Source organism: Bactrocera tryoni, unplaced genomic scaffold, assembly GCF_016617805.1.
Source record: "Bactrocera tryoni isolate S06 unplaced genomic scaffold, CSIRO_BtryS06_freeze2 scaffold_239, whole genome shotgun sequence".
NCBI lineage: Eukaryota > Metazoa > Arthropoda > Insecta > Diptera > Tephritidae > Bactrocera > Bactrocera tryoni.
The window spans coordinates 31,377-43,035 of NW_024395965.1; the positions used below are offsets into that span (position 1 = coordinate 31,377).

The following is an 11,659-nucleotide window of genomic DNA, read 5'->3' on the forward strand; positions in this document are numbered from 1 at the left end:
TTTGAATTTAAATGCCCAAAAATTGTAATTTTGTTCAATCTGGCCATAATGGAAAATGTTATAAAAAACGCTAATTTTGAGGCGCTCTCACACTGGAATAAGTTTAACAACCCTTTATTCCTGGCCTGACCCTTTTTATGTTGAGTAGTGTGGTGTGTGTTGGAGTGTGTGGATCCTGGGCTCTCGCGTGTGGGTGGTGTTGATGTGGAGTGTGGTGATGTCGAGGTGAGTGTGCGTGTTAGTGATGGGTGTAGGTGTGGTGTGGGGCAGGCGACTAAGGCTCATTTAGCCAGTGCCTTTCAACAACATGGTGGCTCGTGGCAATTTTTATAATTTTGGGTTTCGGAATTTGCTTTTGCAATTAAACCCGTGTTTTGTTTTGTATGAGCGCCTTTTTGGTGTAAGAGGGGATAAGTGCTGTAATGAAGCATTGTATGGTGTGTTTTATGACAATACTCGTATACGTATGCTCATTTGACAGCCAATTTGTGCAAAGTCTTTTTGACCTGACAAAATTATTTCGTTCTTTAACTTTTAAGTTTTTAAACTTCTTGCAAGATATAAGTTTATGCCCCACTTTTACATACATAGTTCGCATGACGTTTGCTCTTTCTGTTCGGATGTGAACGATTGTGTTTTGTGAAAGCTTTTGTTTGATTTGTTTTTGCTTCTAGCTTGGGGTCTATTGAAGCTTTGAATTTGGCCGTGTTTTTAGTTTTGACTATTTTTTCCTCTACTCATTCCGCATTTTCATATGGGGTGGTAAGGAAGTCTTTCATTTGTTCCCACGTGGGGCACTTTTTTCGTGATGAGAGCGATTGATCCCATAGAAGTAACGACTTTTCTGTTAATGTTTAGCAGAATAGGTACCAATTGTCTGTGGGAATATTTTGTGTCGACAGAATCGACAAACAATTAGAAACAGTGGATTGTAGTATTACAAATTCTTCACTTGTGTCGTTACTTGCTTATCGACCAGTATTCTTTCGTTTTTGTATCTAGCTTTTAGAGCTTCTATGGCGTCATGAGCCGCTTGGAGGCGAGTCCAAAATTTTTCAAGATTTTGACTTTTTATTTCTAATAAGATTCCGAGTTTTCATGAATCGGTGAAAAGGCAAATCTAGTGCAGTATCTTGTTAAACTGTCACTTTCTGAAATAAATTTGTGTAGCTGCTGCAGGTGTATTTTGATTTTTTTCGATATTAACCATTTTGGATTTATTTTCAATTATCTGTTAAAAATAATTAAAATTTTTTTCTCACAGTGTAACTGATTTAAATGAGGCAATAGGATATTACCTGAAGCCGAATTCTCTTTTAGGTAAATAGTTTTGAATTTCGATTTATGTTGGTAAAAAACGACTATGTCATTTCGTGTTATTATTACCGTTTCTTATTTACTTGCGATATATTTTTATTTATATTTTATTTTGACTATACATATGTTTCAATTTATAAATTATATTTTATTTATTAATATTTTTGATGTCCGAATGTTTTGTATTTAGGTACACTCGAATGGTATGTAGGTACTTATGTTTTGTGCAACTGAGAGCTCGTTGAAGAGATCAATGCGCTTTTTACATACTTATAGCCCTGACAGACGACAGCGCTAATATGCATTAGCGAGCTTAATTTACATTTACTTGCGCACTTGAAATGTCGGGGTATTTCGACGTAAGGGGCCGATTGCGAATAATTAAAAGGTAATTCGTTTTAGTTCAAACGTTATAAACTTTAATTTATTATAAATTTGGGTTATACAAATATGAATGTGTGTGTGTGTAACCAATAATGGTTAAGTGTGTTACTTGTAAATATAAATATGTAATTCTGTGTTAATTTATTTTATTGGTGTAACCTGTTGCGAGTTCAATTTCCTTTTTTTTGCGTGCTGGGTTTATTCCCTCGTTGTGGATGCTTGATGATTAATTTTGGTGGTGGTATCCGTATTGTTTTGTGCAATAATTATAGATTGTACTTGACGTGTACCTTATATGAGAATTGTTCACTTTGTTGTTAAACCGTGTTCACTTGTTATAATTTAAAAGAGATGTAAAAATGTTTTGTGGAATGGCGCACTGTTGCTTTTGTTTGTTCACTTGTGTAGAAACGTCTCACGTCGTGTTCGCTTGTGGTTCGCTGTGTTGGCGGGATAATAATGCCTTTTTTGTAAAAAGTGCGGGAAAATGTTCTTCTTTTTTGCCTCTTTTTTCGCCTGTTGCGTGAAGTTGGGGCGGTTGATATTCCTCTGCATTACGCCTCTATTACTTTATGTAATTTGTGGGAGTAATGCAGAGGAGTATTTGTTTGGATTAAACATCCCGGCCACCTTTGCAGAATTTAGGGTTAGATGGTGCCAGTAAGGGTCCAGCCAAATGCTGTATTCTGCGCTACCACTGTACCATTATCGGGTTTGAAGAGTCCACTTCGGATAATTTGTAGGTACATATCCGCTCCAATCTCCAACGTTAGCTCTTTGTTGCTGTGGAATTGAGGGTCAGCGAGAACCAAGTGTTCGAAGCGCATTTGCACATCGTCACTTAAGTCTCGCTCATATGGTTTTTTGGGTAACTTGTGTGTTATAACTGCGTTACATTCCAAACAAAACTTTGTATCATTATTTGAGCTAATTTTGATGCTACAAATACGATAAGTGTTGAGGTATGTAATTGGCAGTTTTAATTTTTTAACGAGTTCGGCCGCTATATTTGTAATTTTGAGGGTAGGGTTCAAAATGGCTCGAACTTTATACCATTCGCCATCGCATCTTAAACGGATCTTCAGTGTGGGCAATAGGTTCTGCTTAGCCAGTAAGGATGGTAGTCGGGTCTCTATCGCAAGTGGATGTTTCTTAACAGTATCGTCGTTGGCCGGGTATAGCCTCGGATGTCCGTGTAGGGATGAATGATGTTTCCCATGGCAAGTGGAACATCGATTTTTCGATGACGGGATGATGAATGTTTTCTACGATGTGAGATCGTTTTTCGTGTTGTGTGATCATCACATTCCTTTTCCCCACGAATAGTGGGAAGGGTCGACTTGAAACGCCGCATGCGTCGTGACATCGTTTCGTCTTCCGAAATTGGCATAATGCTACGGGTTGCGCTACGGGACCGGATGGTAATTGTTGAGCTCATACGACGCGGTTTGGGTGAGTTGGTGATTGTTGGGACCATTTCACTAAAAAAAGAAGAGAAAACTTGTATGTTATTCTGTATTTAATATCACAATTTTTGTGATGGGGCGGGTTATTGTGCCTTGAGCAGTTCGGATTTCAACCACTCGTGTTTTATTGTCTAAGCCGGGGAAGACCTTTTGGATTCGACCGAGCTTCCATTCGTTGGGTGAAATATTTTCGTTTCTTATAACGACTAAGTCGTTAACTTCAATATTACGTTGTGGATATTTCCATTTGTATCGTTTGTGTAGCTCCTTAAGGTACTCTTCCTTCCATCTCTTGCAAATGTGCTGTAGAGTATTTTTAGTTTCTGCCATCTGTTAACGATGCTTAAGTTTACATCCTCTAAATTGGGTTCGGCTGGGGTTAACAATGGGGTACCTATAAGGAAGTGTCCTAGAGTTAGAGGTTCCAAGTTTGATGAGTCGTCGCTTATGGGGCTTATTGGCCGAGAGTTTAAACAACTTTCAATGCGGGTCAATAGGGTAGCAAATTCTTCAAACGTGAATTTTTGTAGTTTTGCGATCTTTTTTAGGTTGGTTTTTAAACTTTTTACGCCTGCTTCCCATAATCCACCCATATGTGGAGCTCCTGGTGAGTTGAAGTGCCATGAGATATTTTGATGGCTATGGAGAGATGTAATTTGAGTTCGAAGTGTCTGTAATAATTCACGCCGATCTTTCATTAGCAACTGTGAAGCTCCTATAAAGTTTGTTCCGTTGTTGGAATAAAGATTGGCGGGACATCCTTGCTTCCGTAGTGAGATCGCTAACGGGTTCGAGATGTATTGCTTTAGTTGAGAAGCATACAAATACACATATATATCCTTTGGTGATTAGACATGCTCTCCCAGTGTAGTTTTTGATGTCGTAAGGTCCAGCAAAGTCGATACCAGTGGCAGCAAACGGCCGGGTTAGGATGGTTCGTTCATTTGGAAGAGCTGCCATTATTTGGGTTTGTTGAGCCTTGTTGTGTATGATGCACGTTTTGCATTGATGAACTCTTCCGGGTTTATTTCGTGGCTTGAGTAATCAGTTTCTCGTCTCCTTGGTGAGGCATTTGCGCAAAACCTGAATAGGTAAGCGATAACGCGAATAGCTCTGGCGAATGAGGAAAACCTTTCGAGTGTATCCTCTTGGGTGGTTATCGCAAACGTCTTAACGGGTTTGAATTCCACGGTAGTGTTGTATGTTTTCTCCCATGTTGGAAAATGCTCCTTTTCATGTTGTAGCCATTGGGGTCCATGCCACCAGAGGTTGCAATTAAATAGATCGGTGGGTGTACATTCTCGGCTTGCTAAGTCTGCGGGATTGTCTTGGCTTTCCACATGGTTCCAATTTTCGACTCCCACTTTCTCGGTGATTGCAACTACTCGATGAGAAACGAAAGTGGTCCATGAACAGGGTGGTTTGTTTAACCAAGCAAGAACTATGGTTGAGTCAGTCCAAAAATAATTTTTATATTGGGTTAGGTGTAGTTGGGATAAGGTAGAGTTAACAAGGTTAGCTAGTAGAACCGCTCCACAGAGTTCCAATCTGGGTAGGGATACGGTTTTAATGGGAGCAACTCTTGTTTTTGAGACTAAGAGAGTTGTCCATATTTTGTGTCCAACTGAAACCCTTACATAAAGTGTCGCGGCATATGCTTTTTCTGAAGCATCAGAGAAACCGTGGAATTCGATGGTGGCTGTTGGGTCAAAATGGGTCCATCTGTGTATTTCAATTTTATTTATGTTTTCATAATCCTTTACAAAGCTGTTCCATCGATGTAGGGTGAGGGGCTTCAGGCTTTCGTCCCAGTCAGTTTTATCTAGCCATATTTGTTGCATAATTATTTTTGCCGTGATTACTATTGGACTAAGCCAACCGGCTGGGTCAAACAATTTTGCTATGGCTGATAAAACTTCACGTTTGGTGTGTGCGGGTTTTTTCTCCATTGGGTTGACGAGGAAGAAAAATGAATCCTTTTTGGAGTTCCATCGAATGCCCAGGGTTTTGGTGTTCTCGGGTTCCGAAAGGTTGAGTGTTTCCGTCTCTAAGAGATGATCCTGTGGAAGTCCTTTCAGAATGTGTGGGTCATTGGAGGTCCATTTTCGCAGAGCGAATCCTGGGGACTTCATAGCGGAAATGAGTTCATCTCGTGCTAACTTTGCTGTGGTCAGGTCATGTGTTCCAGCTAAAACATCGTCTACATACATTTCCTGGCGAAGTATTTTGGCTGCTAATGGGTGGGTTTCTTCTATATCATCAGCTAGCTTCATGAGGGTACGGATCGCTAGAAACGGCGCACAATTTATGCCGAACGTGACTGTTTGCAATTCGAAGTCTTCTATTGTGTCTTCCGGAGACTTCCTAAATAATATCCTTTGGAACCGAGTGTGATTAGGGTCTACGAGTATTTGCCGGTACATTTTCTGAATATCCGCATTAAAAACGAATTGGAAGAGTCGCCAATTTGTGATCAGAATGACGAAGTCTTTCTGTAAAGTAGGCCCGAAATGTAAGACGTCATTTAAGCTTTTGTTATTTGTCGTATTCTGCTTTCACTTCGGGTTTTTTAAGTAAAGCTCGTTAATTTCTGAGGAATTGGGCCAACGATATATGTCTAGAGTATCCGATATCAATATTGTCGGGTTCTTTGAAGGGTAGGGTTACTATATAGCGCCCATCTGGAATGCGACGGGTAGTTTTTTGGAAAATTTCCTCACAAATTTGATCTGATTTGAAAACTACGGATTCCTTTGGGATTTCCTCCACCTCCCGAAAACGTGTGAGTAGATTCTCAGGGTTCACTTTATTGTGAAATGAAACTATGGTGGAATTTTGGGTGGGTTGGGTGATGGGTCCGGACAATATCCATCCGAATTCTGTCTCTTTAGCTAAGAGTGAACCTAGTTTGTTTCGCTTTACTCCATTGAGTACAATACTTGGATAGATATCACTACCGATTAGTATATCCACGGGTCTGGGTTTGTGAAATTGGGTGTCGGCTAGCGTGAATCCAAGATTTTTAAGACACTGCTTTGGATCTATGGGGTATGAGGGTAAATTATCAGTAAGGCTATTTAGTATAAATGCCTGTGCTGATAGCTTATAATTTTTGTTTAAGGGTGAGCAAAACGTGATTTCACAAATACTCGTTGGTGTTGCTGAAACTGCATTGTTTACTCCGGTCACTTGGGCTGATACAGAGTGGGTGGGTATATCCAAACTTCTTTGAAGTCTTCGAGATATAAATGTGGCTTCCGATCCTGAATCAATAAGAGCTCTCGCGGAATATCGTTGGCCATTATGTTCTATTTGAACCATTGCAGTACCGAGTAATATCTGCTTCCTACTTGGGTTGGGTGGGTCTTGGGTTGATGATATAGCGGACTGTATAGTTGTAGTGTAGGCTTGCCGATTTGTATTTGTGCTTTGGGTGGGTAATGCGGTACTTGAAGCGTTTTCAGGGCTCGAACTAGTGACGTTTGGCATTTCCGGAGTTGATTAGGTCGAAAGCTGGATTCTCTGTGTATCAGAGTATGGTGTTTTTTGTGACACTTACGACACGAGAATTTACTCACACAGTTCCTGTAGCTATGTGATATGGCCAAGCAGTTATAGCAATAACCATATTTTTTGATTGTGGAGATACGTGACTCTACATTCATTGCGAGAAATTTGGGACATTCTCGAATAGGGTGCTGCTTTTTGCAGAGCTTACAGCTTTCTGTATCTATATTATGTTGGGTAAAGTTGAAATTAGTATTTCTTGGGTTACGGATATACAGGGCTGTAAACATATCCCGAAAGGTGGGCCAAGTTGTGTAATCTCCGTAAAAGATGTCGGTGTCGCATGGTGGAAGGTGAACTGCAGGAGCGAAATCCATCATCGTGGCTTCTGAAGTCCTTTCCTTAATGGGTTGGGTTGACACCTGTGTTTTACGCGTATCTATTTCTTCGTTGATGGAAGCTAAGCAAGAGAGGTACATTTGATAACTTTTTTGGTATTTTTCTTTCACTTTAAAGAAATCGATGGTTTCATGACTTTCGCGAGAGATTCTTCTAATCGTATAGTATGAGCGCTTTGCATTTTCATAAAGCGAATTTAGTTCGACCCTTTTAATTTCTAGGGTATAGATCGATTCATCTTCACTTTGGGACTGAAGATGGTCTTCCACGAATTCAATTAAATCCGTTGTTGTAATTTTGAAATCTTCCATTTCCATTTTTGGGTAAGATATGTTTGATATTTGGGTTGAATGAGAAAAATAAATTGCGTAGAGTTACGAAAATTTAAGAAAACAAACTTTAAGAACTTTTTGTATAGTGATTTATTTAGTTTAAAAATTTCAAATTAATTTTATTGTTTTTATCTCGATGGTGTCCGATGGTTAATATTTATGAAATTATTAAATTTCCGATGAATCGTAGCAAAAAAATCGATAAATAAATTTTTGCAGGGTTTTGCACTTTTTCCTACTGGGTCACCTTTTTAATTTCCTACTGGGTATTTGTCTTTTGACGTGCTGTTCGCTAGCAATTTTCGTCACCAACAAATATAAGCGAATGGGTGCGCTATTCGTATGTAGGTATGTAGCGGGTGTATATTTATTTAAGTATTGTATGTAATTTTAGTTCAACGAGAAGAATGCAATAGCCGACGGCAAAATATATGCATATATTTTATTATTGCACTTCTTCTCTTTGGTAAATATGTGTATGTATAATTAAATAGTGCAAATCAAATGTTTGTCAACCCAATAAAACCAATAAGTTATGCTTAAGTATTCTTAAGGACACAATTTGACAATTGGGTGTTTTTAAACAAATATGATTTGCACTTTATATTGTATTATTATATTGAAAAGTATATGGGTCGCACTTACAAATTTCTTCCGGTTTGTTATACTCTCGCAACAATGTTGCTAAGGAGAGTATTATAGTTTTGTTCACATAACGGTTGTTTGTAAGTCCTAAAACTAAAAGAGTCAGATATAGGGTTATATATACCAAAGTGATCAGGGTGACGAGTAGAGTCGAAATCCGGATGTCTGTCTGTCCGTCCGTCCGTGCAAGCTGTAACTTGAGTAAAAATTGAGATATCATGATGAAACTTGGTACACGTATTTCTTGGCTCCATAAGAAGGTCAAGTTCGAAGATGGGCAAAATCGGCCCACTGCCACGCCCACAAAATGGCGGAAACCGAAAACATATAAAGTATCATAACTAAGCCATAAATAAAGATATTAAAGTGAAATTTGGCACAAAGGATCGCATTAGAGAGAGGCATATTTGGCCACAATTTTTTTGGAAAAGTGGGCGTGGCCCCGCCCCCTAATAAGTTCTTTGTACATATCTCGGAAACTACTATAGCTATGTCAACCAAACTCTACAGAGTCGTTTTCTTCAGGCATTTCCATATACAGTTCAAAAATGGAAGAAATCGGATAATAACCACGCCCACCTCCCATACAAAGGTTATGTTGAAAATCACTAAAAGTGCGTTAACCGACTAACAAAAAACGTCAGAAACACTAAATTTTACGGAAGAAATTGCAGAAGAAAGCTGCACCCAGGCTTTTTTTAAAAATTGAACCAATGATGATGGCGGAATAAAACTTTACACAAATACGGTATTTGAAAAATATGTAAATGACGTATAATGAAATCTCGATTATCACTTTATCATGCGAGAGTATAAAATGTTCGGTGACACCCGAACTTAGCCCTTCCGTACTTGTTTTTAGTTATAGTTACTCGTTTGGGTATTTGTTGATTTAGCTTGCAGGCTTTTTGATTGTTGGGTGCACTCTTTGGGTTGGGTTCTGCAATTCCAACGTTGATGTTGTTGGTGAAATTCCCACGAAGACTTTTTTTCTTAATTATCGCGGCTCGATAGGAAGGCCCGATTGCGAATAATTAATAGGTAATTTGTTTTAGTTCAAACGTTATAAACTTTAATTTATTATAAATTTGAGTTATACAAATATGAATGTGTGTGTGTGTAACCAATAATGGTTAAGTGTGTTACTTGTAAATATAAATATGTAATTCTGTGTTAATTTATTTTATTGATGTAACCTGTTGCGAGTTCATTTTCCTTTTTTTTGCGTGCTGGGTTTATTCCCTCGTTGCGGATGCTTGATGATTAATTTTGGTGGTGGTATCCTTATATATATATACTATATATACTATACTTGACGTATACCTTATATGAGAATTGTTTACTTTGTTGTTAAACCGTGTTCACTTGTTATAATTTAAAAGAGATGTAAAAATGTTTTGTGGAATGGCGCACTGTTGCTTTTGTTTGTTCACTTGTGTAGAGACGTCTCACTTCGTGTTCGCTTGTGGTTCGCTGTGTTGGCGGTATAATAATGCCTTTTTTGTAAAAAGCGCGGGAAAATGTTCTTCTTTTTTGCCTCCTTTTTCGCCTGTTGCGTGAAATTGGGGCGGTTGATATTTCTCTGCATTACGCCTCTATTACTTTATGTAATTTGTGGGAGTAATGCAGAGGAGTATTTGTTTGGATTAAACATGAAACATGCTAATGCAAGTTTGTAATACACAAAAATTTCATGGATTTAGCTGAATTTACCAAATTTAAGTAGGCATCACTGCTCAAAAATGGCCGATTTTTGCTATTTTTTGACAGATGTCGCTTGAAATCTGCTGCCTCCTTTGCGTTTACAGCATCAGAGGTATGCAAATTTTAATATTTTTAGATGACAGAAAATAAACAACGAACAGTTTGCTCTCCATTTTTCCAATATTCTTAATCTTTTCGCACAGTTTTTCCGCATTACAATCAATTATTGCTTTTAATTTCACTCTATTATCTTTTAACGTAGTTAATAATAAACGAATTTTTTCGTTAAATTTATAATGATTTTCCAAAAGTACCAAAATTTCTATTAATAATTTATTTTATTCATTTTTATTTCACTTTTGTCTTTTTAATAAATAAACAAATTTGATTATCAGCTGTCTAAATGCACAAGTCTGCCGTCTGTCACCATAAAATTTCAATGCACATTAGCGTTGCTTAAGGCGCATTAATTTTGCTTGTCTGTCAGGGCTATTAAATAAATATGCACGAATTATTTGTATGTAATTGTAATTATGTACGAGGAAGAATTGTAATTATGCTAAGCAAATGAGAGCTCGTCAAAGAGGTCGATTTATATACATAGTATGTTTGGATGTACTTACATATATCTTTTAAATTAATAATTTTTTTGTATACCCGAGCACTTGGTATAGTTGGGTTCACAAACTTATGTATGTACATATATTTTGTGAAACTGATTTTTTTGTATTCGTTTCAATAAACGTATTCTGTGAGTATTACTTTACCGGACTGATTAATTATTTAAGGAATATTACGATCACCTTTTTATGAAAATTATTTAAAATTTAACATACAGTACCCAGTATAGGGTATAAAGTCGAAGGTGGACTCTACGAAAACGGATTCGCTAAACCAGATGTTTTCCGTATGCACTATTATATATACTTATGTTTATATGTAAATAAGCAATTTAATATGAGTTTCAATATGTATGTATGGTAGTCTGTTTTTCTTGTGTTACTTTTTATTTTATACATTTAATTTTTGCCTTCGCTTACTAATTGTAAGCAATTGTTTCGTTTTAACGTATGTGTTATTGTTTAAGGGGTTACATACGTCCACAATTTTCAAAAAATCTATTTTTTTTAGGTTATTATTCTTTATAGTTTTAGGCGTATTTCTGTGAAAGTCGATTGTAAAAATTCCTCATAGATACAAAGTTATGGTAGAAAATCAGACCGCCCGACGAGAGTTTAATGCACAACTACTTTTCCCGGCACGGTCTGCATGATAACTCATACAGTTTTCAACATTTTTTGATGAGATTTTTTTTTAAATATTCGAAAATGATTTCTCTGTAGTCTGTCGAGCCAGATTTTCGATATTTTTATTAAAAAAAAATATTAACATAATTAAAGTGTGACATTTATGACGTAAAACGCATACTTTTTTTCTAAATTCCATAAATTGGAAAATTTTTCGAAATTAAAAAATTCGGCTCGACAGACTATAACTACAACTTCATTTTACAAGAATTTTTTTCATTTTTACAGATCCATCAACATTTCAAGGATAAATGATGCAGACCGTGGAGCAACTTTTTTTTCATTGTACTTTGGGTCACGTGATATTTTATGTACTAATTTTTGTATAGAAAATTAAAATACATTTTTTTATAAACTTTAAGTACCAATAAACATTGTATAAAATTTCTTTATATTTATTTCTATTGTTATCCCTTCTGAAAACTGTTTTTCTTTTAGCGCATTTTTGGTGCTGCTGAACGTATGTAACCCCTTAAGCGCTTTTAGATTTCGAGCCCCATTTCTGTTTTGTTTTTAGGTTTCGCGCGTTTGTTTGGTGCTTCCTTCAGCTTGATGTTTCAACTGCACTTTGTTTTTGTTTCTAATTTGTTTTCTATTG

At 37.0% G+C, this 11,659-nt stretch overlaps 1 pseudogene; it reads right to left on the reverse strand.

Moving 5' to 3' along the window:
• The window catches only part of LOC120780215, an 11,873-nt pseudogene extending 5,217 nt beyond the window's left edge, over window positions 1–6,656 (reverse strand).
• Window positions 6,657–11,659: the final 5,003 nt, after the last annotated feature.